We start from the raw sequence: 25,722 nt of genomic DNA on the forward strand, positions 1-25,722 counted from the left end.
CCCCCCTTAAAATTTTAAACTTCTTTTCATACTTAGGTCATCAAATTTACAAGGAAGCTACTGTAACCACTCCCACTCAATGTAGCACTCTGTCCTCCTCTCATGGTGGCTGAGTCATGGATAGAGGCTGATGAGATGAATCTGCTAACACCTTGGTTAAAAGAGTTGGATCCTTTATCTCAAGAGATAGATGCTCATGCTTTTACAATCAGAAGTCCCAGGCTCAGTCTCTATTGCTGATGATCCACCCAGGGATGAAGCAGTAGAATGAGTAGGCTACATGCGTCTCCTGGCTGGGGGAAGCAGTTCACCTATCTCAAGTCTCTGCATGGGCCACTCGTAACCCCACTTTGTTGGCAATGGGGACTGAATGTGGGACCTCTGGTTCTAAAAGCATGAGCCTCTATTGCCTGAGCTATAATACTGTTCCCCAAGATTGTAGCAGACTCCCACCCACAACTAGAGAGGGATAGACCACTATACTGAGTGGGTGTGGTTGACACTCGAACCTAGTATATAGTATCAGAGGGATAGCTGTGTTAGCTTGGATATGTAAAAGCAGCAAAGAGTCCTGTGGCACCTTATAGACTAACAGGCATATTGGAGCATAAGCTTTCATGGGTGAATACCCACTTCGTCAGATGCAACCTAGTATATAAACACTCAGACCAGAAGCAAGTGAATGGCTTTAGCTGTTGTTTTGTTGTTTTCTTGTATCATGTTGCTATAAAACAAATAAAATTAAGACACAAAATTTTGTTTCAGTTCACTGTTAATGCACATCCCTCCCTAGGCTTCAGAGCCTGAGCCCTAGCCTGTGCCACAACATCTACACAGCTATTTTTAGCATAAGCCCAAGAGCCTGAGTCTGTCGACCAGACTCAGAGACAGTCTGGTTTAGAGGCCAGAAGAATCTTGCCATGAAAGTGGAATGAACTTTTTGTACCATAAAAAGAAAAGAGTACTTGTGGCACCTTAGGATGAACAAATTTATTTGAGCATAAGCTTTCTTGAGATACTCTTTTTCCAGGCACAAATGAGGGTGATGTAAAGATATTGGGAGAGTCTTGCTTCTGAATTTTCTATTGCCACTTTCAGTAGTAATCCCTTGCAAAGACAAGGGTTTTGCAGGGGCCTTATATGAGGTACCACAAAATTCATGGTCTCTCTTTGAAAACGAGAAACTTACAGGGCTTATGACCTCTTATGGGAAGTCTTTGCCCCATCTCAGCAAGTCTAACTGGAAATGGTTGGAAAATGACAATTATACTTCACAGGAAATTTCAACAAGTTTTTTTTAATATGTCATGTAATACTTTAACTTTCGATAAACTGAAAACTTTTTTTCACCCCCTTTCTTCCCCAGGGGAAGGGGGAAAGGAAGGGAGAATGATATTGAAAAAACAGAAAACCAAAGGCCCATATCTTTGTGTTTTTTGTTTAAATATGACATGTCAAAGAACACAAATTTCAGTGAAAATTTGTAGTTAGAAACAAATGTGAAAAAAGGGGCTGATGGTAAAGTGTCAGTCCACTCCAAGCAAACTGTAACATTCTTTGTGGTTTTTTTAACATCTATTTGACATGCTCATTTGAGCCTTTATTTTAAATGAGGCAAAGAACACTTAACTTATGAATTGTCGTACTATAATGTTTATGCAGGACATGGACTAATTAGAATAGATGGGATCTAATAAGTAATAGAAACAGTTATTATTTTAAGGCAGTAAAAGTGTTTCTCTCCCTCCCGCAAACCCTCCTTAAGCCTGTAATTTTTAGTTCAAATGCAGAGAGACTGGAAAATAACTATTTTCAGTGGGGTATGTGACCAACATTATCACTCTAGTTGCAGACTTAACTAATTGAAAGTCTACAGTTTCAATTATTCAATAGTCGTCAACTTTAGAATGGGAATCTGTGCTGCTTTCAATAGTATGAAAACAAGTTTGTTTCTCTGAATTGGTCTCCAATCAATAAATCTGATGAACAATACAGTGGGGGTGGTAGGGCAGGGTGAGGAAGGAACTGCAAAAGAGCATTAGTACTAATGTGAATCTTGTTTGTTTTTCAGTTCTGTTTGACCGATTTGCTATCTTAGATATAGGCTGTCACTCCTTTACAAAAATACCCACCTTCTAATCAGTTTCTCTGTGACACACCATTTCTCTGTTCATTTTATTAGCTCACATTGAAATATGCATCTCCTTGGAATTCTTTCACTCCAATGTTCCTGGCACTGAATATATTTATCATCTGTAGCAACATGGAGGTTTTTGACAATAGAAGTGTGCTAAAGGGGAATGGTCTTGTGGGTAAAAGCACTGATCTTGGACTCTGGAGATCTAAACTCAGTTTATGTCTCTGCCACAGATTTCCTGTATAAGCTATACATAGGATACTTAATTTGTCTGTAAATTGTCTGATAATACTTTCTTTGTCTGGTCTATATAGATTGGAATCTCTCTGAACAGGGAATTTGTTTTACTATGTGTGTTTACAATGCCTAGCGCATTGGGGTTCTAAGGTCAGCTGTCATAGTACACTGTACACTGTACATAGTACAAATATTAATAATAAAAATGTAGCTTGGCTAGCAATCGGCTAACAGAGCACCACTGCCTGTAGGGTACATGAAGCATACTCCAGCAAACAGGGTAGTTCTTGTTGAAGCATTGCACGGTTTTTTATTCCTGCTCTCATACATGCATTATGATTTTGAAGGGTGTTTTTAGTTAGTAATGAGCAGCAGGATTATTTAATTGAATTAGAAAGCTGTGTTTTTATAAACAGGGAGGTCATGTTTTTAATAGGGCTCAGTCCTGCCATCACTCATGCACAGAACTCTCAATGTGAATGACAGGTCTGAGTGCGGGATAACATGGCTGCTTCTTCTGATTTTTTCCAGACCATTTCTTACCAAATATCTAAAACGAGTTTTTATGCTGTATTCATGCTATTCATCTAGGGTTTGATCTAAAGCTTATTGAAGTTTGTGAGAGTCTTTGCCACTGACTTCATTGAGCTTTGGATCAGGCCCCTGAAAAGCAGTTAACTATTTCTGAGGCAGCAGTACCTTGCTGTGAACCAAAAGTGATTTTTCACTTTCTTTGTGTCTCCAATTGGAGTAAAGATGAAAGTAAGTTTCAATGACCCATTTACAAATGAAGCGTTTAATCCATACTGTACTATGCATATATCTACACTGGAAAATAACTAAAGAGCCCTCCACAAACCTAACTTAACAGCCTGTTTCTCTTAAGAATATATTTCTAGGATGCACCCACTAAATTCTTTTGCATGAAGCTCTCCTATTGTACATTTTGACAACTAATCCACAAGGAAAGATTTCCATCATTAAGAAAATGGTTTCTAAATTTAACTTGAACAAGGATCATTAAGGAAATCAATGGTTAATAAATCCAAATTGTATAATGTGTTATATATGAATCAATAAATTGACTTCTTTTCTCCCCTTTCTCAGAAATTGAGAGGGGTGATAATGCTCCTTTTGTAGGAATTGGTGACATTTTCATTCCAGATGACTGGGGCAGGTCCTCATGGAGCTATGCCAGTTACTTGAGCTGATGATCAATATTTTTATTGCATATTTTCCTTGTAACCCAGCCTGTTCTTTGTAATGTTCAGGACAAATCCCATTTTGGGTAAGAGACCCATTCCTTTAGACTCAGTTGAAAAGCTTTGCACTTTGAGGTACTGTAGTAAAATCTTTCTGCTAATGAACTAGCTCCAATGGGACTTACTTTTCCAGTTTAGCTGCAGCTTTTTTGTGTGAACATGCAGTTCACTGATTGACAGTAGTTTAAAAAAAATTCTTTGAGGTACATTTTTACTCCTTCTCCTACAAATAAACACATCATTCTGTACATTAACAAGATATGCTAAGGCAGGTTACATGAAAGAAACCTTTTAAACTAAGAACTATGCAACTGCTCTATTCCTCCTAATACCTAGAAGATATTGAATCCATCATTGAACTTGAGGCTTGCTCCAGCTCCCGAAAACAGGGTAATCTCAGGTTGCCAACTTTCTGATCGCAGAAAACTAAACACCCTTGCCCTGCCTCTTCCCGAGGCCCTGCCCCTGCCTGACCCCTCATCTGAGGCCCCGACTGCACTCACTCCATTCCTCCTTCTCCCATCGCTCGCTCTTCCCTACCCTTGCTCACTTGCTCATTTTCATGGGCTGAGGCAGAGGGTTGAGGTGCGGGAGAGGGTGAGGGCTCCGGCTGGGGAGGGAGGGCAGGTTCTAGGGTGGGGCCAGGGATGAGAGGACTCCAGACTGGGGGATGGGGCAGAGGGTTTCGGAGTGTGGGAGGGGGTGCTGGGCTGGGGCAAGGTGTTAAGGTGTGGGGGCATGAGGGTTCCGGCTGGGGGTGCAGGCTCTGGTGTAGGACTGGGGATGAGGGGTTTGGAGTGCGGGAGGGGCCTATGGGCTGGGGCAGGGGGTTAGGGTACAAGGGGGTACAGGGTGCAGGCTCCAGGAGCGAGTTTGGGTGTGTGAGAGGGCTCAGGGCTGGGGTAAGGGGTTGGAGTGTGGGAGGGAGTACGGGGTTTGGGCTCCGAGAAGGGACTCCAGGCTGGGGCAGGGAGTTGGGATGCAGAAGGGGTTTGGGGTGCAGACTTCAGGTGGCGCTTACCTCAGGTGACTCCCGGGAAGAGTCCAGCATGTCCAACGCCTTGGCGCAGCCAGCAGGCTCTGCGCGCTACCCCCACTCACAGGCACCACCACCCATTGGCCATGGTTCCTGGCCAATACAAGCTATGGAGCTGATGCTCTGGGCAGGGGCAGCAACCGCAGCCCCCTGTCCCCCTCCCCATTCCTAGGAGCTGGACATGCCAGCTGCTTCCTGGAAGTCATGTAGAGCCAGGACAGGCAGGGAGCCTACCTTAGCCCCACTGTGCCGTTGACCAGACTTTTAGTGGCCTGGTCAGCGGTGATAACCAGAGCTGCCAGGGTCCCTTTTCAACCGGACATCCCTAGGGTGACCAGATAGCAAGTGTGAACAATTTGGCCAGGAGGGTGTGTGTGGGGGGGGGAGTGGTGGTGGTAATAGTTGTCTAATGCAAAGCCCCTAATGTCAGGATGGTCCTGATAATGTCAGGATATCTGGCCACTCTACCTGAGAATAGTATAAAGTGTCTCATAAATAATACATACATGAAAAATTTGGACACTTTAAAGCAAATCATCTTGGGGATTAGAAAATCCACTCTGCTGATGCAATCACAGCATATGGGGAAACAAACATGTTGCACACAGTTGGCAATAGAAAGAACCAGGGCATTCTGCTAATATTCTTTTGCACTTCATTTCCCAAAGAGACTGTTAATCTGAGTATACATAAATTGTGGAAAAAAAGGTTTGTTTTAAGGAAACTTTTCCTTTTTCTGGAAGAATGCCAGGGGGTTTCTTTGAAGGGTTGATTAATTAGATGGTTTCTACAAATGCATTGTGCCAGCATTATAGACTAACGGTTGGTTATTATGGTATTATTAGCCCCAATAGGTTGGTGTAGAACCTTCCACATCAGGAACAGTACAGAAGGTTACAGAAAATTGTTAAAAACAAAGAAAAAACAGGTATCATGTTTGGGAATGTTTTTAATTGTCTTTCAGTAATTTGATTGAAACATGGCATCACTTAAATTTGTCCCCAGGGTGACTGTCCCTAAGAAATCATTCTAGAGGGAAAAAATTGGAGATAATGTATAAGATAGCAACTAAAATTCTCAATGGACCATGGTATGTTGTTGTTTAAAGTCTCTATCTAGTCTTGATCTTTTTCTCTCCTACCCAAAACAGGTTTCAGAGTAGCAGCCGTGTTAATCTGTATTCGCAAAAAGAAAAGGAGTACTTGTGGCACCTTAGAGACTAACAAATTTATTAGAGCATAAGCTTTCGCGAGCTACAGCTCACTTCATCGGATGCATCCGATGAAGTGAGCTGTAGCTCGCGAAAGCTTATGCTCTAATAAATTTGTTAGTCTCTAAGGTGCCACAAGTACTCCTTTTCTTTTTACCCAAAACAGTAACTTTTCATTTAAGTCCTGAATCAACACCCATTGAAGTCAATGAAAAGACACCCACTGATGTTAATGGCAATTAGATCAGGCCCCTGTAATAGCATTATTTCAGATTTACCCAAGTTTAAATGAGAGCAATACTTGGCACATAATTTTTAGGAATAATGTCAAACATATGTTATTTATACGGGTTTGAAGGGTGAGCAGGCATCAATTGCTATTTTTCAGGCATATCTTGTTTGGTCATTTTGTAATATTAAACAAAGTAAACACTTTTGGATGTATGGATTTTGTTTAAAATCAGTTTCAACAATTCTTGTTCTGTCTTTTACTTTCCAACGCGGAAAGGTTTTTTCTCACAAATGTAACATACATTTTCAGCTCTGCAAATGGGAAAATAAGTTTTGTCTGAAGTTGTTGATAGAGTAATCCCAGTAGGATAATTTTAATTAATTTAGTTTTCTTCTCAGCTAAGTTTTCAAAGCCCTACTGGTTATAACATATTCAAGATCCAAAGGAAAGCTGCAGAATAGAGCCATAAAATGGTGGGGTAAAGGTCCACTACTGAAACCCAAGTTCATTATGGTCCAACCAAAATGGATCAAAGAAGGACTGATTGAATGGTTCGTAAGAAGATGGCCTTTGCACGCAAAAATCCACTGGGTCACTGATTTAAGCTTTTAGCGGGCACATTTTAGAGGGATTTAGGACTTATCTGCATCTTTAGGCACCTAAATGCTTTTAAAATCTGACCGATCTTTTGGAGGTGGTTTTACATTTTCGAGGCTGAAAGTTTGCCATTGATGTCACTCTGCTAGTGTTCCTTTCTTAAAAGTTAAGATCCAGATTTTGAAAAAGGTGCACTAATTTTTGGGTGCCTCAATGTATGGGTACTCAATTTGACCCCCAGTTGAATGTACAGTTGAATGTACACTGCTGCAAATTTGAACCCAGTTGGATGCTGGACAACACCAGTGGCTGTTTCAAGTCATGGTGCAATTCACTACACTTCCATTCTCAACAGAGTACTGATATTAAAATGTCAAGGGAGACCCTACATGTCAGGCAAGATTTAGTAACAGTTCTTATGAAGTATCAATAACATTTAAGAAACAGAGGTATAATAAGCCATGGCAGAAAAAGGTGGACAAGTGTTTGGCTCCAGAGACAAAAAGAAATCAAGAATCTTAAATGAGAATTTTCTCTAACTATGAAGAGTGAGTAGAATATAGTAGGTTTCAAAAGATTTCCAGACTTATTTTCTGGAAATAATGTAGCAGTTCAGATTTCTCAGTTTAGTGTAGAGGCCTTTGAGCTGTTGTCCAGTTTCCTGGAGAATGCTCACGGAAGGAAAATTTTAGTCACAAATTTTCAGAAGCACATTTGAGAATTTTACTCATGTCAATTAAAGGGCATTTGTTGGTTGATAATGCAAGAATGTTAGACAATTACATACATGAAAACTAAACACAAGGCAAAAACTAATACAAGTTTACCTGCGTGGAACAAGAAAAGGAAGGGATCACATGTACCTGTTTGGGTGGGTTTTTTTTTGTTTTTTTAGAGGTATAAAGTCATATGGTAAAAAGGAAGCAGATTTTTGTTTGAGGGAGGGTGGAAGGTTCAGTGGAGAGGAAATAAAGGACATGAATATGTCCTCTCCTGTTCTATTTTGGATTCTAACTACTATAAGGCTTTAAAATTCCTCAGTCTCCTTTATTCTCTATTCCTTATGGGGATTCATTTTTATGCCCTCAAACATCCATATTCTATGGACATACAGTAACCTAACTGCTAAAACCAGGGGTTTTTCATGAAAAGTACTGGTGGTCATTTCTGAGTAAGTGGGGTTCTGGTGGCCCTGGCAAGCTATGATATATGAATGCCAGAGTGATCTTTCATGATAGCATTCAATTCCCGGTAGGTCAGATTTTGTTTGTAGTGTGTAAAGCTGCTAACCCTGGTTAGGAAGCGTACACTCAAACTGAGAGGAACATGTCAGCATTGCTAAATGTGTGCTGGAGTAAACAATACATCAGTAAAATCATAGATTTGAGTTTATGATCTGTGAGAAAACAAAATATCTTCTCTCTTCTATTATTTGGTCTGGAGGATCAGTATCTCGGCTCAAATTGAACTTCTCTGCTACATTAGGTTAACTACTGTATCTCTAATACAATTGTGAAAATGAGATGATTCATGGCAGAATGGGATCCCAATAAACTATTCAGAATAAATAATTGGATGCAGGAATATCAGCTGTCTCTGCAAATCCCACTAATATAAATACTGCTTACCCTGGACAGTTAACTGGACTAATACTCAGAGTGTAATGATTTTTAGGGACTGTACAAATGATAATACACACTCAGGACAGATACTGCACTGCCACAATCACAACGTAATGAAATTGGACCTTTTTCTCAACAGTCTGAAATATTTCAGCCTCGTTGAGGTGATCAGGACAGTATTAATGTTTTTAAGGTGACTTTGTAATTGAGTCGATATGATCCAGATCCATACTGAATGCAGTTGTTGAGATGCAATCTTGTCTAGAGAAACAAGGAATGTGATATACTATACATGCTCTCAAACCTCTATCAACTCAGCCGATCAGTCCAACAGTGACTGTAAACCCCCCTCCCCATCCATATTTGATTGCACTACAACAACACAGAACATAGTGCTGGCAGGCAGGATGTTTTATTTATTATTTATTTGATCAATTTATTAGTGAACGCAATGCACATTAATGTCAAGAGTGGCATAGTGCAGTTGGAAAGTAAGATTTTTCTTCTCTTCAACCACAGAGCACATCTTGGGCTGCCAGCAGTATCTTCATTTTAATTCTTTGTGTTCCAGGTAACTTGTGCTTTAAAAAGGCCACCCTCCTCCGGACATAAAGGGCCTTTGAAAGCTAGCTTGGCAGGATTTGAGTGAGACTAAATTATAAGTTTTGTACCAAATGAAGAAGCAAGATAGATTGAAAAAGAAAAAGTGTGTTTGAAATGCATTTACCAAGGGAACCACATTCAGAAGAAGCTGATCTTTAGTCTCACAAACAGAGTAGTAAATCCCTTCTTTGTTTTTTGGAAATTAATCCCTCTAGGATTCCTGAAAAGAAAACAAAGAAATATGCTCAGTGTTTGGTACAGATACAAATCCTCAAGTTGATTACAAAGGCCACTTAGGGCTTACTGACAGGTTTCAGAGTAGTAGCCATGTTAGTCTGTATTCGCAAAAAGAAAAGGAGTACTTGTGGCCCTGCAGAGACTAACAAATTTATTTGAGCATAAGCTTTCGTGAGCTACAGCTCACTTAATCGGATGAAGTGAGCTGTAGCTCACGAAAGCTTATGCTCAAATAAATTTGTTAGTCTCTAAGGTGCCACAAGTACTCCTTTTCTTTTTAGGGCTTAGTGTGACTGCTAGTGCTGTTGAGTCATGCTCATATGAATGCCAACACATGATTTCAACTGAGGAAAAAAAGTGTGCACACAGAGCCAGCACAGTAGCTCAGCAATCTGATGATGATGTTTCTGAGGATCTTGATTCAAGACAGGGAGCCCTAGGTTGGGTGACAGATTTATTCCTTAGTGTCAAATGACAGATTTTTTTTCAAATCAGTTTCCATGGTGACATGGTTACCCCTAGGAAGAGTTGAAAGCTGTTTTATAAAGCTCCCATTGGCAGATTTGCCATCATCACTGCTATGTGCAACTGCATAGAATTCTGAGAGTACAAATTATTGGTATGCTGCACTAGAAAAAAATCATTCCTCTCTTCAGATATAGAAGTTATTTAAACCCTACTTCAGCTATTTTGTTCTGATAGCCTATCTGATACATTACTTGCTAGCAAGAATGTGCCATGTTAGATGTTATCTAGCAAATTACAAAATAAGTAGGCCTTACTTTTGCCAAAACAAACAGGGAATTGAAATAGGACATTTTTAAAAACTGCAAAACACAGTTTGAAGCTCTTACCTAGTTAAATATCTCAAAAAGCTGTTCCCTACTTTTTCTTTGTTATCCGGATTATGTGGGAAATCGGAGAAAGACAGGTCACTTGGATTAAATTAATCCAGAGAGCAAGTGTGAGAAAGCAAAAGTTGGAATTCAGTGTAACAGTTGGAGCTGATCATTTGGTATACTGGGACAATTTAATATTACTTTTGATTGTATTCTGACAAAGCTTTTACAAGTTATTTAATGAAATAAAAATTAAATGTTCCTCTATTTTAAATTCTTGATTATTTTAATTTCACTTTGGAGGGGATTATATGCTGGTTTGGGAGAGTTAATAGCTTCATTCCTGCAATGAGCTCCATGCAGGCTCTGTGTGGGCACAGACATCTGATTTCATGGAGTCAATGGCAGGTTTGGGGTGTAAATGTGTATCCGTCCATTGACTTCTCAGGTTATTAATTTTCCCAACCATAACATCAGGTTGATCAATACAGTTTGTTACAATAACATATGGATAAGTGTGTGCTTGTAGCTAGAGAAGCTTGGGGAAACTTCAAAAAACTCAATGGTAACTGGAAAAGAATTTGTGGGAAAAAGTTTCACAGAATTTGTTGTCCATTATTCAACCAGAACTAATGGCAACAGTAAAAAAGGACTAAAAAGTATAGAATGTTTGTATGCAGGCAATTGTCACATAGATTGAGATTTTTTTCCAGCAATATAGCGGATTTGGCCAAACTTAATCTTCCATTAAAATTGACGGAGGATGTGTGTAGTTAAATCCCTCAGAGCTGAGCTGAAAATCTTAACCATAACATTTTGGGAAAATAATATTGCTGAATCATGGCAAATTTTGATGTTACTGAAAAATGTTTGTGAAATGCTGATTCAGTGTGTGTGTTAGGTTTTCTGCATGCATCTTCTGAATACTAGTTATACATACTATAAAATGAGTTATGTATTGATATGTGGGACATTTTGCTTCTAATGATGTCTCCTGGAATTTTGGAGACACATGGAATGACCCGTCGCTAAACACATAGACTGGGGGATTGAACAGAGACCCGTGAGCACCAAGAACATAGGCCTGTACCACTGGAGCTAAAGGTGTTGCCCAATTCTTTAGCAGCTACCGATTTCCAATTAATTATTAATTAAAGAGCTGGGTAATGTAGAGTTTTTAGTCCCAGAATCAGGCACAACAGAATCAAGGTGACCAAGTTCAATATCTGGTTGGGAACCTCGATGTGCACAATGAAAACAATGAAGACACTCCCAAAACAAAACTTTAAGCAATTTTATTAGCACAATTAATAAAGACACACACGCTCCACGCCACATAAAAATATAGCAGTAATACAACAAGATAATATTTTGTAACATTCCTCACATATACTCACACTCTTTCTTGGAGAACAGGCAGTGAAAGACAAAGGTCCAACTCATCCCAGGCATGCCAAACAAGTCTGACAGTCCAGGTCTCTTTTATATGGTGGTCTGGAATTGGTTAACAGGGAGACTACAGCGGGTCCTACTGAAAGGTGAACTGTCAGGTTGGAGGGAGGTTACCAGTGGAGTTCCTCAGAGATCAGTTTTGGGACCAATCTTATTTAATCTTTTTATTACTGACCTCGGCACAAAAAGTGGGAGTGTGCTAATAAAGTATGGGGATGATAGAAAGTTGGGAGGTATTGCCAATTTAGAGAGAGACTGGGATATCATACAGGAAGATTTGGATGACCTTGTAAACTGGAGTAATAATAATAGGATGAAATTTAATAGTGAGAAGTGTAAGGTTATGCATTTAGGGATTAATAACAATAATTTTAGTTATAAGCTGGGGACGCATCAATTAGAAGAAAAGGAAGAGGAGAAGGACCTTGGAGTATTGGTTGATCATAGGATGACTATGAGCTGCCAATGTGATATGGCCGTGAAAAAAACTAATGAAGTCTTGGGATGCATCAGGCGAGGTATTTCCAGTAGAGATAAGGAGGTTTTAGTACTATTATACAAGGCACTGGTGAGACCTCACCTGGAATACTGTGTGCAGTTCTGGTCTCCCATGTTTAAGAAGGATGAATTCAAACTGGATCAGGTACACAGAAGGGCTACTAGGATGGTCCAAGGAATGGAAAACCTGTCTTATGAAAGGAGATTCAAGGAGCTTGGCTTGTTTAGCCTAACTAAAAGAAGGTTGAGGGGAGATATGATTGCTCTCTATAAATATATCAGAGGGATAAATACTAGAGAGGGAGAGGAATTATTTAAGCTCGGTACCAATGTAGACACAAGAACAAATGGATGTAAACTGGTCATTGGGAAGTTTAGACTTGAAATTAGACAAAGGTTTCTAACCATCAGAGAAATGAAGTTTTGGAATAACTTTCCAAGGGAAGCAGTGGGGGCAAAATGCCTATCTGGCTTTAAGATTAGACTCAATAAGTTTATGGAGGAGATGGTATGATGGGATAACATGATTTTGGCAATTAATTGATCTTTAACTATTAGTGATAAATAGGCCCAACGGCCTGTGATGGGAGTTAGATGGGGTGGGATTTGAGTTACTACAGAAAATTCTTTCCTTGGTATCTGGCTGGTGAATCTTGCCCATACGCTCAGGGTTTAGCTGATCGCCATATTTGGGGTTGGGAAGGAATTTTCCTCCAGGACAGATTGGGAAGAGGCCCTGGAGGTTTTTCGCCTTCCTCTGTAGCATGGGGCACGGGTCACTTGTTGGATGATTCTCTGCTCCTTGAAGTCTTTAAACCACGATTTGAGGACTTCAATAGCTCAGACATAGGTGAGAGGTTTTTCGCAGGAGTGGGTGGGTGAGATTCTGTGGCCTGTGTTGTGCAGGAGGTTGGACTAGATGATCATAATGGTCCCTTCTGACCTTAATGTATATGAATGATAGGGCCTAGGGCTGTCATGAATATTCATACCAATATCCAGCATCCTTTATCCATATCTAACTTCCTCACCCTAATAATGTTGGAGAGTCCTCATCCTATACATTAGTATGTTAATGATCTTAACCTATTGTCACAAGTCAATTCACTGGCAAAGCAAGAATCTCCCAACTTCTCTATATCCTAAAATATCCAAGCCTTCTATCAGTTCAGTGTTCCTGCGGCTTACCTGGTATCACTTTGTACAAACTACCCGACGAAGCACAATGTTCCCAGTTCCCCAAAACTCAGGGGCATTGTTGGGTCAGTTATGTATGCTAAAGTTCATAGGCCTCAAAGCCTTATGTTAACTGCTTAAGCTAATGCCTTACAGGATGTAGGCCTGTCAGTTCCTTGTGTTACCGCTAAATAGAATGTTAAGTTAGCTTTGTGGGCTACATAGGAAAGCTCCTTTATCCAAGAGCCAGTACGCCGTGCCAGACTGGACCGACTTCCCCAGGCTGGCAATTTAAAGGGCCCAGGGCTTCCTGCGGTAGCTGGAGCCCCGGACCCTCTAAATCACAGCTGGAGCCTTGCCACTGCTACCCTGGGGCTCTGGCAGCAGGGTTCCATTGGCAATTTTAAAGGGCCTAGAGCTCCTCTGCGGTAGCGGTAGCTGGAGCCCCAGTCCTTTAAATCACCCCGGGGCTCCCAGCTGTGACATGATCACATACCCTAAGCCAATTATACACTCACATGGATTTGACAAATTATTTTGCATATACATTTTGCTGTTAGTTGGGAATGTTTAGAGCCACTAGGGAGCATCATAGCAAGAGATAAGAGTCTATAAACAGGAAATAGTCTTGCATTCACCCCAACTACAACATCCTGAGTCTCTGTAATTTCTTCGTACATCATGGAAGTGGACTGTGCAAGTGTGCACCACAAACTCATCACTCATACACTTGCACGCTTGTGTTTTACACTTGTTATGGAATCTGAGTTGCATGATTGCAGAAATGAAGTTGTGCCACGCTGACAGTTACTGTCATGCTGTGGAATTTGGGTTATCTGAGATTATACTGTGAAATGTATGAAGCACCATACATATTATGGCTGCGTGTATCCTGCACTTATGTCTTATGTTATGGATCATGTGTCATGCATATGTTGTGCAACTCTTTCTGACATTTTAAGTTTTGTACTTCTGAGGCAATGTAGATGAGAAGGGTAAATTCAAATTCAGTGGCACTGTGGTGTGAAGCAAGAATGTCAAATGATCAAAAATATTTACATTTCAGTACATTCACTACAACCTTAATATTCATAATAATAGTGCTTCCAAATCCCATTAAAAAGAGAACTAATTTGGCTCTGTCTCTTGTTGAGCTTCATTAATTAACCTGTGACATGCATTTAATTAGTTCATAATTTATCTAGAATGGGGGGAAAACAGATGAAACCAAGAGCAAATTTCTTGTGTTGTCTTATTTTCCATACTTTTTTTTTTTAGTATTTTTTAGTATTGCAGTGTACATTGGAATCCTGAGAAAGAGATAATGGATATAGACACTGTTAGGTACAGTCTATCTTACTGACAACAAATATTATTCTTGTTACAATGTCTATGAAATCTGAAATTTTATATCACTCTTGGGTGGACTTTGCTATTCAGCAGTAATTAAACTGAAAGGAAAATGGTCAAGAATGGAGAATTATGGTTGCAGGTGTAGGCTAAAAGAGTTCCCTTATTGTCCCTTCAGCCTACAATCAGCTCACTGCCTTGAGGCTAAAATGCTAACTCTACTGGTGCCAAAGAGAGAAGCTAATCCAAAACAACATTTCCAATAAATGTTCACTACAAACTGAGGATTGTAGGTAAATCTTCCCCTAAATATCTTCCTTAATTTTGCATAAATGTGTTAACTAGCTGACATCTATCAATGGCTAAATATAGACATGCTGTAAATAGAAAAACCTCCTGGTAAAGGTGAATGACCAAATCTAAGATAGCTATACTGTCCTAGCCAGCGAGGTGGCTTGAGATGAAAAGAGAGAGTTGTGTTTCAAGATTGAGAATACAGGACTGTGGTTGGAGGTCTAGCTGCTGAATAAAATAATGTGCTTGTGACAGTTAATTTTAAAGCATTTCTCAGATATTATCTAAATTCCCTTTGACACACTCTCAGAATACTGCTAATAAAGGGTGCAGAAAGTGTTCATAAGGGAAAAAAAATCCACAACTGCTACATACCAAGATCCGGCTCTAAGAACATTCATGATCAAATGAGAAAATAAGATTTCTAACTGATGCCGAACTCAAAAATAACAGTAAAGAAATGCGTGTAATAAACTCCTTGTACATCATTGCATCAGCAATCTGACAGTAATGAAAATGGTTAATAATTCATTTTGAGTGACAGACCTAATGAGACAGCATATCTAATAGCCTTAAAGAAGAAAGATGGGAAATGTGCACTTAACCAAAAGTTACCCTTTACTTAGATACAGAAGTGGGAGGATCAAGTTGCATTAGAATCTAATGCAGGTTATGGTGTAAAGGATAAATGGACTAGAGACCATATCAGGCTTAAATCTGTAGTACACAGTACATATTTGTGAAAGAAGAGAAATCTATGGCAAATCAATCTCTCTCTAGAGACAAAAATATACTGTGGGTGTATGGATAACACAGATCAAAACAGTAGATGCAACTGTTGTACTAAATAGAAATAATTAAGCTAGTGTGAGTGTGACACTTCAACATGTAGGATCTGCTGCCATAGTCTTACAAGCAGAACTCCCCTTTAAGTCAACAGTGATTTTTTTTTCTGTGTAAGGAATGGAATATAGGATCAGTTCCCTAGAATATAGTAAGCATGAAATTCACCCCAGCAGAGTGCAACTTGTGAGCACTGGGGTGAATTTCATCCCAAAACTCAATAATTAATATTGCAGAATTGGAGTGTTGTCATTGCCCCATGATCCAATTCAGTGGGTGCACTATACTAAATTGTAGTGTAAGCATGGTATGAAACAACACACAATGAAAACAAAGAGAGCATGATACAATGAGAGCCCTGGCAGGAGTGGTCCAGTGAGAGGAGTGTAAGTCAGGCTTCAGCACAGGCCCTGGTCTGCTCCACTCAGCTGCCCTGGGGCCAATCCTGGTTACTCACAGCACTGAGAGAGACCCAGCCCAGGATACAGTGGGGGAAACAGGTCTGCTCAGATATCCAGACCCAGCTGCTGAGAGCAGGAAGAAGCCCTGCCACGAGCCCAGTGCCCCACCCCTACTGCCTGGAGATTGGGAGACACTGGGGCATTGCCCTGTCCCCCCCCCCAGCAAATGTTGCTCTTTTCGCTTCCATAGTGGCTAAACATATAACGCTGACATAATCATGCAGCAACATGGCTGGGAGCAGCACTGCCATGACGCAGGGCCCAGGCTATGAAGCCACACATGATTTCTTGTGCAAAGGAGCAAACATAGCTTTTTCCTCCACTAGACTATCACCCAGAGGTGATTTCACCCCCTAATGTCATGATTTCCGTGGTTCAGTAAAGCCCATGAACCCCCTGCTAAAGTCACTCCTGCCATTGCTAATAAGTATATGTTGATTAAATATATCAGGATCACAGGGTTCATTTTCAAATACTAACTATGTCTTTATCTCACCAGTGGTGTGTTGCTGGTTTTCAGAGGCTCAGAAAATGCAAGGATGATCCGTATTATTAAGGCTATGATTTTGTCATGGGTATTTTGAGTAAAAGTCAGGGACAGGTCATGGGCAATAAACAAAAAATCATGGAAGCTGTGACCTGTCCCTGACTTTTACTAAAAATATCTAACAAAATGGGGAGAGAGGAAGGTCCAGCACCCTACCACCCCCTGCAGCAGCGGGGAACTGCAGGGACCCCATTGCTTAGTGGCTGGGAGGGGTCCCCCTGCTGCCTTGTGGGCCTAGAGCTGGGTGGGAGCCCGGGGCTGGCAGCTCTGGGATGGGTCTCTGCCAGCAGCAGAGGCTGGGGAGCTGTGGGGGGTCCCCAGCCACTGAGCAGCTCCAGGGTCCCTTTGCTGCCACCAGCTGGGAGTTGTGTGTCCCCCCCCACCCCACTGCCTGCGGCTGCTGAGCAACTCTGGGGTCCCTCTGCCAGTGACTGGGAGCTGTGGGGGTGGAGGGCTGGCTGCTTGGGGTGGCTGAGAAGCTGCAGGGTGTGCCTCTGCCAGTGGCTGGGGAGCTGCGGGGAAGCCCCTCCGCCCGTGGTTGTTGAGCAGCTCCGGGGTCCCTCTGTCGCTGTTGGCTGGAAGCTGCAGGGGGCCTTGGCTGCTTGCGTCAGCAACTGGGCAGCTCAGTGGTCACTGGTGGCACTGGCGGCTGATCAGTTGTCAGGGGTCCTGCCACCCACAGTTGCTAGGCTTGCTGAAGGGTCCCCTGCTGCTGTCAGCAGCTTGTCAGCTGCAGGGGCCCCCAATGTCACGGAGGTCACTGGAAGTCATGGAATCCGTGACTTCTGCAACCTCCGTGACATAATCGTAGCCTTACATATTACACATTGCAATATCTTTATCAATAGGGTCACCATTTATGTTGTCTAATTACAAACAGCACAAGATTATTGGTGTCAATAACTTGCCTGCATCTATTCCTATTGAATTATGCAGTGAAAGCTACAATAGTTCTGTATAATGACAACCTCTCTGGCAAAAGTATGCTGCAATGTCAGAGGAATATCTATTAATTACAGAAGTGATGGGGATTTCTTGCATTTTAAAATGTAGGTTTAATAATTGAGTACTCCTGAGTTGTCAGTTTTATTGCAAAAAGAGAGATTCTTTTGTTTAACGTTATTTTGAAAACTAAACCCATAACTGCTGTAAGATATCCAGAAGACACCATAGTGAAAAAGTACAAGGTGAAGTGGGAGGTCTTTTTTATCACATCCTAGCTATTTATATTACATCGTGTCAGATTATCACTTAAGAAATTAGTGATTCAGCTAGAGAGAAATCTCAGTGGTCAATATCTTTCAATACTGATTCCTTTGTATAATGATAGTAATGGTTTGGGTACATAATAGCTATATTTATTCTCTTACCATATGCCAAACTGAAGTTAGAGACCTCACAGAAGAGAGGCCTGTATATAGGTAGAGAGTTAGTGCTGCTCTTTCCTGGAGTTCTAAACACAAGGCAATTATCATACAGATAGAGCCAGGTTGTGGCTGGTCATAACCAGGTTAAAGATAGTAAGATCCCACTCCACAGCTGCATTAGGGTTAGGCCTACCGACATCATGGCCCTCTGAGTAGTTGACAGAAAAGGCTTCAGGCCTAGTACAATCCCTTTTCCCTAGTGCAGAGGTTCTCAAACTGTGGTCCGTGGACCACCTGTGGTCCACGAGCTCCATTCAGATGGTCCGTGGATAGTTCCCTCTAAGGTGCGTACCTGGGTGGCCACACACAAGAGAATGAAGGGTCACCCACCTAATTAGTGGAGCTGCGCAGGTGTGGCTCCACTAATAAGGTGCCTGGACCCTGGAGAAGATGCACATGTAAGGTGAGGTGATGGCCTTGGGAAGAATAAGGGGTAGGTGGGAGGGGACTGTGGGGCGAGACGGGGGGGGGGGTAAATTTGGGATGAACAGGGCGGCAGCGGCCAGAGAAAGAGGTGACTTTCCCCAGCTCCATGGCTGCAGCTGCCAGGGAGAGACGGCCCTCCTTCCCAGCCTCAGCTCGGGGGCTGAGACCTCTAAACATTACTGCTGAATAAAGAATAAATAATAATGTAAAGTATCAAAGCAGAAGTATGGATCATCAATTTTCTTCTGAACTACTTACTTCTCTTTGAAAAGACAATAAGCAAATGTTCTGGAGTTTGTATGTTTTCCACAGAAGGAATTAGAAGGTTGAATGTGAAGAGAATTTTACAAAGCTGAAGGCAGATTTGGCTTTTCAGAGTTTTTTCCAGTTTCCTAAAATACCTATAGTCCCACCTTCTGTTTTTAAATGTAATTTGTCATGTCCAGTTATGCTGGTAAGTAGTTAGGAAAGTCATAGAGGTTGAGTTTGGGGAAAAAAAAATGAATCCAACAACAGTTTTAATAGAACATTTTTCAGACATTTGATCTAATGTATTTCACATATATTAAGGAACACTATATATAAGTAAGCAAGACAAGTCTCCTCATCCCCTGGGAAAGAGAGAGAGGCAGGAGCAGCTGTGAAAAGCTGAAAGTGAGCTCTTCCCGGCTCCTACATATAGTACATTTGTGCACCTGGCCAGCCTTCCTACCTAAATAGGTTAGCTTGGTAAGCAAGTTTTATAAGCGTTGCAGCTGCATAACCCAGTCAGAATACACCTGTTCATAAGTCTCTGAACTGCCCTGGCATACTTTAGGGTTGTGGGTGGGGAGACTTCTGTATGAATGTGTTTCGATCTTTCCTTTTATTGTGGAGCACTGTGGAGTCTTTTTGTTGAAGCCCACAGATGTGGTTGTTCCCTATCTTCCAAACAATCTGCCCCCTGATGTCCCTTAATGCCATGCCTGACACATTCACCATATCTCTAACTCTTCTGTCTAATCTCTCTCTCTCATTCTCTCTCTCTCTCTCTCTCTTTTATTAATTTTTTTTCTGTGTAATTAGTTTCTGTCCTTTATTTTCTTGTTTTATTTATGTTGCTGGCTCTATCTTGGATCCTTCAGCTTCCCATTCCTCATTTACCACAGGACTACAGTCATACTGAGGGTTACCTGTTGGTGGCTCTGTGATGCTGAAAGAAATGTGTTCTTGGAGCTGAGATCTGTGAGAGCAGAGGCACAAAGCTTGGTCTGGCAGATGGCTGCATGCGCCTGCAACCCCATATGTGTGTGAGCTATTCCCCAAACCAGGGACTGTCATAGAAGCAGAGAGGGAATTTGAATGGCTCTCAAGAAGCTGCCTGCCACAGGAGCATTCTTGCAGTCGATGAGAGAGGTATAGAGTAGGATCCAGTGTTGGTGAAGCATTTCAGGCTCCCAGTGCACCTCTCCTCTACTATATACTCCTATGGATTACTTAAATTTTCCACCCCTGCAATTACACTGTGGCCCTGCCCTCTAGGATGGCAAAGAGCATCACAAAGCTAGTTCCCAAAGTGTATATCAATCCCTGTAGTGAACCACCTTAGTTTTCCAGCAGTGTCATGAGATAACACAATATGCAGTAATCATACAATGTTCAGCAGCACTTCTAGCTGTCAGCATGTCCCTTGAAAAAGGTGACTTCCATTTACTGAAGGCCATGAGGAAATTATAGTATATTACATTAAGTCTTTTGACAGTCCTGTAAGTGACAAGGTTAATCAATGAGGATACTGGGGCCTGACTCATGCACCCTTGGCATCGCTGCCAAAGAAGAGAGAAACTCCAGCTAGCTCTTATTTTCATTTTGATAGCTGGTGAGAACGAAGGAGGTGAGTCGGCTAAATTGTCAATAAAAAGCTGTTGTTTAAAATTGAGCATTCGTGACACAAAGAGCCTAGTTATTTATTTTAAGCCAAATTGTCCTTACTTAGAGATGGACCAGATGTGGGGACAAATTCTGCCTTTGGGCTATGCATATAATATGTGTGTACACAGAATGCTGTGGCCAGAAAAGGAATTGATGGGTGCAACTCTTTTACCCTCCTCCTGGCTTCCCCAAAACCAATGAAATTCACATTCTGTTGTCTCCCCTCACCACAGGCTTTCAGGGCTGGGAATTTTGTGAGGAGGAAGCATGGTCTGAAACTAACTGTAAACTTCCAGATCTGCCTTTGACCCCGTACACCCTTTCCCCTTCCAATCTCCTGAGTTCCTCCTCCTGTGTTAATATAAATGTGCAGAAGTTAATTGCGCTATATGGGGCTTGTGAATTTATGCAATAATTTGCACTGGTTTTGGAGGGAAATGTGAAGAGAACCTTGCCTTGACGCAGTCTTTCAACTGAGGAGACATTATGTAACCCACACATCCGGGTGTGGTGTTCTGTCCCATCTAGTGGCACTAAGACCACTTAGTGATAAAACGAGTCTGCTCTACAGCCTTGGCTAACAGGTAGTTGGCTTTTAGCTCATGCTGTAGAGGTTCATGTACTAAGCTCCAGAGGTCTCGGGTTCGATCCCGCCTGCCAACGACCAGGGTCTGTTGGTGTTACAATAACAACTTGTATTTCAGTTTCACCACTCGCTTCCTCCCTCTTAATAGGCATATACACCAGCAAGAGATGATTTGTAAGTGACTATAAATAGAAAAATGAAATAAAACAAACTATCAGGGAATAAAACTAGTAAAATAGATAGGATTCTTGGTGAATTAAAAGTTACACTGAGAGGATTATGCAAAAATTCAGTGAAAAAGTCTTATCATTTTAGTTAAAAAAATCTGTGTGTGAATACTATAATATATATGTTGGCAACATTGAACACAATCTATAAAATACTTTGAGCAGCATCTTATGGGATTGAAAAATCCTCTTCCTAGCTTGTAAACTAGGTACAACTTTAATTATATTCCCATGGCTACCAGCATGCTGTGTTTGATAATAAAGCTGCGGAATCCGGAAAACCTGGAAGGAATCTCTTAGCATTTGTGTAGGACGGGGAATTCTACCAATTTGCATATTCAGTTTATTCACTATCACTGGCGTTAAGGCATTTTTCTTTCCCTCTCGGTTTTTCTCTACAGTGTTATTAGAACATCTCACTATTCACTTCAACACACCTCTCTTGAGAGCTGCTGATCTTTTGCCAAACACACAGGAAAATGTATCCGGCCACTTTTTCTGTTAATAAAAGAAATAATCAGGCTGCACAGTATGCACATGAACTGGGGGGGGGAATTCAAGAGCCCTTTCTTTTGTCATTGGACATACTGGGCAAATCGAGTGGGCTGCAACTAGTCTATACTTTGCATTTTACTCTATTTGTATTTGCTGAATGCTCATAGGGTGATCAGTGTTGTACAGCACTAAGAGGGTGTTGTACAGCACTAACTGACATCAAAGGGCTTATAGTCTAAATAGACAAAGAAAATATAGACGAAGATTGGGTACAAACTGCGTCATTAGCTCACAGGAGTGTTGTTGTATAGAGTAGGCTCTTTGTTGGAAGAACTAAGGTTTATAGGCTTACACAGGACTCTATTTCTCTCAACATACTTGTTGCGAGGATTATGGTTTATAGAACAAGTTCATCTTAAGGAGCGATTTGAAGGCAACGTAGGTGCAGGCATAGATCAGCTCAGGAATGGAGTTCTACACTCATAGAAGAGGGCATAGAGATGAGAGTGGAAGAAATAAATACAGCTTGGTAGATGGCCAGGAATACTAAGTAATAGTAGCAGAAAGATGTGCAGCAGCAAGTTTTTAAAGAGCATTGAAACTAAGAATAAGGAGTTTAGAGCTGATGTCAAAAGCAAAAGGAAGCTATTGCTGGAAGTCAAAGAGGAAATGGGCAACTGGATGATTTTTGCAGTAACAGTTTGGATAGACGGAAGAAGCAAGATGAAAGAAGTTTGCAGTAGTTGTAGTGAGAGATGACTGCACTTGTGTAAGTTTCTTGGCATAGGAAATAAAGAAAAAGCTGGAGCTTAGAGATGAAAAGGGGGAAATGGAGAGAGAAGAGTGGGATATGATACTGAACTCATGAGCCTGCAAACAGAGGATGGTGGATTTGCCGATGGTGATGAAGAATGAAGGATGCAGGGGTGGGGTGGGGGGCGTGGATCAGCATTCATGTCACATTCCCCCATCAGTATCCAGGCCAAGCTGGGGAAGCTAATGATCCAACCAATGAACCAAATTCGGTGATGAATCCTGGTCATGTGCCACTTGAGGTACGTTCTGCATACACTAAGAAGAATGGAGGAAGAGTGTACTCGTCAGGAAAGAAATTCATTTTTCACCATGGTCAGTTTCAGCTCACAGTGGGACAACTGGGATAGTACATCTGAGAAGTAGTCAGTGATGTGAGATTTAATGGAAGAAAGGTTGGCACAAAGAGGTGGGTTTTTGAGATATCAATATAGAAGTAATTGAAGATGTGTGACTGAATGAGGTCATCCACGGTCAGGGATAAATTTAGATGGAGAAGAGAAGTGAACTGAATACAAGAGGAGCCCAGAGAGACACCAGTGCTGAATGGAAGGGAGGTAAAGCTACTGCAGAATATACTGATAGAGCAGTTGGAAAGGAAGCATGTGAACCAGGGCACCATGGTGCCATGTAAGACTAAGGATGAAAGAGTGATAGACTGCTGAAAGCAGTCAATAGATTGAGAATGATGAGAAATTGGACCTTGAAACTTAGCTAAGAAAAGGTTATTGTAAGGCTAGTTTCAGTGGAGTGGACGGGACAGAAACCAGGCAGCAAAGATGTAAGGAGAGAGTTTTGTGCAGAGGAAATCAGTGCAACTGAAGTAGATAGCATGTTGAACTTTGGAAGCAAAGGAAGAAGATGAAATAGTTGAAAAGGCAAGCAGGCTCAAGGGAGGGATTTAGTGAGGCAATGGAATATTAAAAGGCAAAAAAAGGAAAAAAGGTTCAGCATGAAGATGAGGGAGTAGAACAAAGTGAGGGAAGTCAGGAAGCTAATGGATTAAGAGATCAGGTTAAGGGTTTAGCAGAGAAGAGCAGAAGGGACACATTCATGTCAGAGATGGGTGTAGGAGGAAAAAAGGTAACATGCATGTGGGTCAGGAGAAGAGAGATGAGAGGGAAAGATGTGGCATTATATCAGCATGATATATGGCCGTGTTATGTCCAGTCAAAGCTTAATCTTTCATACTATGTCATGTTAGCCTGTGACATGATGCAATTTAGCACAGAGGAAAGGAGGAAATGTGAAATGACAATCAACATTTAACCCACATTTTAGTTAGCGGGTTTCAGCCTGTATTTTTGGTGGAGAAGTAGTTCTAGGAATGATTTAATTAACATAGTCAATACTCCCACATCGGCCCCAATTAATTTTCTTGGGCCCCTTCTGTATTACCATAGATGATTTAAAATTTTGGGAACTCCTAGCAAAGTTAGACTGAGAGGATGAGGATGGACCTCAGGGATATCTTTTTCCCCTAAAAAATCATTCTTCCCACAACATCTATTTTAAACCCCACTCCCTATCCCTTCCAAAGACTAGATTAATCTGACTAAGGTACTCCAGCCCATCTTGGTCCCTATAAAGTCATTGGCAAATTTCCCATTGCCTTGAATGTGAGTTGGATTTAGCAGTGGCAAATCCCAGTATCAAATGCCAAATTTGTGAGTATCCTGCTAATCTGGGCCCTCTCCATTATTTTTTGGGTCTGCGTCAGCTGCCAGTTTCTCATGTCCTCTGTGTATGACCTCTGTTTCACCTCTAAAGTTCTGATTTAAGGAAATTATATTCTAAAGGAAATTACCACTCATGCATTTCTTACTTGTGTAATAAAATAGTAGATTATAGGTATACCCTTTTTATACTCTTTGTATCTTCAATTAGAATGATCTAACAAAAAAAGTCTGAAAGAGCAAAAATACATACTCTGCAATTTCACATCTGGAAATTCCCTGTTTTATTAGTTTTCAATCTCCTGAAAAAGTTAAAATTTTTCCTTATAGGTAGGATGGGCAGCTGATTTACCTTTTTACATTGCTCTTATTCTCAGGATCTGGTCCACCTCCTTCATGGCATGTGTTGGGGGGTGGCAGGGCACATGGTGTCCCAAGATCATTTCTCTGAAGAAATTGAGTTGCAAATATCTGGTCCTACTCGCATTGAAGGAATTTTGCCATTTAGTTTAATAGGGAAAGGATCAGGTCCTAAATAGACAGCAAAGAAAGAAAGAAAGAAAGAAAGAAAGCATAATAAAAATCAGTTTGATTGAATGGTGAAAATGATAATTTATCTTGTTCCAGGAATTTTGTATATTTTTTTCTAACTGTATTAAATATCATTGGGGGTGGGGAGGAGGGTTGGCATCATGGACTGTACTTTTCTTACATAACTTGTTAATACACTAGTCCAAATCCAATGCTTTGGGTTTTCAATGTTGCCTCACAATGAATGTAAAAATGTTTCTATGTCAATGTGTGGAGATTAATTTGCTTTATATAAGCAATAAAGTGTGTTATTTTCAAAGTCTGCCAAGTAACCTGGATTTCTCCTCTCCTCTTTCAAAATTTTAATTAAAGTAATGGGTTACCAGCATGGACTTGCTGTGGATCTACTTGTCATCCCAAAATTAAAACAAAATCAGCATCTTAAATGTGATTTTTGTTAAAATTATCACCAGTAATATTTTCATATTTATTCCTAAAGTCTTGCTCAACTAATTTTAACATTGATTATGTTGCAACAAATTTCCGTAAAGATGATACCAATGAGATTTAGATTAATAGAATAAGAAAACAAACAGGAGAGCAAGAAATATGCATCTTCATCTTGCTCCCATATTAATTATCTGAAGATACTGTAAAGCTGGTGTTGATATGCCCTACAGTCTACTCTTGCAGGCAATTATGGCATAAATGTTGAGATTTAGCACAAAATCTGCTGTGCCAGCCTTGCCTTTGTCAGACTGTCTCACCGGGTGTTCAACAATCACATCAGAACACATACTAGACTTTTAGTTTATACAGTGGTGATAATCACACCTCTCCTCTATGGCTGTGAGACTTGGGTGACCTATAGAAAACACCTGAAAAACCTGGAACGCTGACACCAGCACTTTCTTTGGAAGAACCTCAATATAAAGTGGGAGGATCGTCGCACTAATGTCAGTGTCCTCACAAAGGCCAACATCCTTCAGTGTTAAGG

The sequence above is a fragment of the Dermochelys coriacea genome, chromosome 1 (genome assembly GCF_009764565.3).
Source record: "Dermochelys coriacea isolate rDerCor1 chromosome 1, rDerCor1.pri.v4, whole genome shotgun sequence".
Taxonomy (NCBI): domain Eukaryota; kingdom Metazoa; phylum Chordata; order Testudines; family Dermochelyidae; genus Dermochelys; species Dermochelys coriacea.